Source organism: Osmerus eperlanus, chromosome 24, assembly GCF_963692335.1.
Source record: "Osmerus eperlanus chromosome 24, fOsmEpe2.1, whole genome shotgun sequence".
In the NCBI taxonomy this organism is placed as follows: Eukaryota; Metazoa; Chordata; class Actinopteri; order Osmeriformes; family Osmeridae; genus Osmerus; species Osmerus eperlanus.
In genome coordinates, this window is record NC_085041.1 from 10,396,757 (window position 1) to 10,399,718 (window position 2,962).

A 2,962-nucleotide genomic window follows, 5' to 3' on the forward strand; every position below is an offset into this window, starting at 1 on the left:
GAACATATAAAACATGTCAAATGTTTAAACTGATGAAATGTACCATTGTAAGAAAATAATAAGGTAATTTTGAATTTGATGGCAGCAACACGTCTCCAAAAAGTTGGGTCGGCGGCTGGAAAAAGTAATTGGAACAGCTGGAGGAACATTTTGCAACTAACTAGGTTAATTGCAAACAGGTCAGTAACATGATTGGGTATAAAAAGAGGATCTTATCAATCCTCCGGTTGTAAAACAAAGCAATGAGTGTTTATTTGAGCCCATCACAACATTACAATCATCTGTTTAGCGAGACTGTGTAAACCACTGCAAAACAATCCAGGTTCACCCAGGGCCAGATTAACCATTAGGGCAACTGGGCACTTGCCCAGGGGCACATGACATCTAAGGGGCCCTGGACAATGTCAACTAAAATGTCATATCACGTTATGAACGCAGTCCTGACTTTCCTTAATGTGAGTACTTTATTGCAACTCGTTCGATCAAAATGTTATGTTAAATCACGTCAAAAACAGTGTTTGTGTTGTCTAGTAGCCAGTGCCGCCGCTCCCATAACGCTCACTACGCGCTGTGCGTAGGGCACCAACTCCTGTATGGAGGACCAAACCTGCCAAAATAAAAAATAAATAAATAAATAAATGTATAAATAAATGTATTTATACATAAAAAAATGTAAATATATGAAAATAAATGTATGAAAACATCTTAATTACGTATTTATTTATTTACATGGCCATTTATTTCTGTATTTATTTATTTTTGTATTTATTTATTTCTGTGTACATTTATTTCTGTATTTATTTATTTCTGTGTACATTTATTTCTGTATTTCCTTGTCCTTAAGCTAATGAGGTAAGCTGTCAATCAATGTATGTCACGGTGTCACCTTAACCCCATTGGTTGATCGGTATCAGAGTGCGAAGATGGACTTTCCATGCCTGGGGTTGCTATGACTACCTTAGTAAACAAAAGACTGCACACACGCAATAGATAGCGAGATATGAGAGTTTTGGCTAGCTAACCTTGCTAAAAAAAGTGCTAGTCAAGATGTTTAACTTTTTCGCGTTGAGGCTCTGGATACCAATTTGTACCATTTAGCTGCCTGCAGAGTCATAAAGAGAAAGAGTTGCGTCAATTGCCTTTACGTTCATGGTACTGTACTGTACTGTAGGCTAGTTAGAACTAGAGCGAGCTAGCATCAGTTTCAAACACAGCAGCATCGTCGTTGAGGAACAGTTGTACTGTACTGTATGATGGAGTTGTGCCAAGGTAAGAGTGTGGAAGTTCTTGGCTCATTTTCTGGCATCTAGTACATTTAACATTTCAGTATCTTAAAGTGCCGAGATTTTTTGATGCTAGCTAGACATGTAGAAGCCAGAACGTAGCAAAAACAATGTGCTACGAAGTGAGTGATGACCTGTTTATGTAATGATCAGTGTAGCTAGATAATTTAGTGCACTATTTATATTTATTGAGAAACTAATGCCTACAAACAAGTTTGTGTGAGAGGAAAGCTGTATTTAATTATTAATCCTAACTGTGGTCGCTTATTTGCACCATAGTCTGGGGGTTGGTACAGTAAGAAATTGGATGATATTATACAGTGTCAAGGAACCATCAAAGAACATAGTACAACATGGTTAATCTATTCATAAAGTGAATGTTTACTAAGCAAACTATGAGTTAGAGACCATTGTAACATTCAGTCCATCATGTGATTATCATTACAGTTTACTGTCTGTTTATGTGTGTGTGTCTATGGCCCTTGCAGTCTGGCATTGCTACTGATGTTGATGTGAGCTGAAAAGGAGGCCCAGTGCCTTGGAGGTGGATGTCAGACCACTGGACGAAGGAGCGCTGGATGGGAGACCACTAGTTGAAGGAGCGCTGGATGGGAGACCACTGGATGAGAGATTTCTGGATGAGGGAAAATGTGATGGAGTGGGCTGTCTTATATTTAAACCACAGTATTTTTGTCATTACTATGCTTTTAATTGTGGTCGTTATTGAGTTATATTGAGTTTGCTCCTGTAGACTTTAGCAAACCACCTCTTTCTCCTCTCACTATCAGCTGGGAAGCCGTAGCCTACATCACGACTCCCTATTTGGAGCATGCAATACATCCCCATGCATCACACCCAACCATTATGAAATCCAAGATGCTAGGTGCAAGACCAAGACAGCGCAGTGTAGACAAAAGCGTTACCTTTATTGTGTCACCCTTTACACTCTTTTCATAGCAGAGACTAAAATAACATGTGTACATATTTGAATAGTCATGTTGACTATCATGTAGTTGTACTGTAGCCTTTCACAACCAAGTCCTTGAGGTTTAATCATTGTGCACTACACATGCATAAAATGATACTATATAGTAGGGAAAGATTAAATAAAGATGCAGAACAAACTACTTGTTTCCAAGTTACATTTAATGACAACACATGAAGGGTATGAAGAGATTTTTAAAGAGATTCTTGAAGACATTCTTAAATTGGAATACAGCTGATTAGAGTAGGACATCATGAGTCTACAATATTTAACTTTTTTAAAGACTCATGATGTCCTACTCTAATCAGCTGATTATCTCCTGTAACGGTTTCCTAAGCCTTTAAATGGTCTCTAAGTCTGGTTCAGTAGGCTACACAGTCATGGGGAAGACTGCTGTCCTGAAGACAATCATTGACACCCTCCACAAGGAGGGTAATCCACTAAAGGTCATTGCTAAAGACGCTGGCTGTTCCCAAAGTGCTGTATCCAAGCATATTAATAGAAAGTTGAGTGGAAGGGAAAATTGTGGTAGAAAAAGGTGCACAAGCAACAGGGATAACTGCAGCCTTGAGAGGATTGTGAAGCAACGGTCATTCAATAATTTGGGGGAAATTCACAAGGAGTGGACTGAGGCTGGAGTCAGTGCATCAAAAGCCACCACGCACAGATGTATCCAGGACATGGGCTACAACTG

The 2,962-nt window shown here is 39.1% G+C and overlaps 1 long non-coding RNA gene across 1 annotated transcript; it reads left to right on the forward strand.

Moving 5' to 3' along the window:
• The first annotated feature begins 968 nt into the window (after positions 1-968).
• Positions 969-2,408, forward strand: LOC134011218 (uncharacterized). Its single transcript, XR_009928393.1, has 2 exons — positions 969-1,269; positions 1,772-2,408. It is a non-coding gene; the product is annotated as an uncharacterized LOC134011218 (long non-coding RNA).
• The last annotated feature ends 554 nt before the right edge of the window (positions 2,409-2,962 follow it).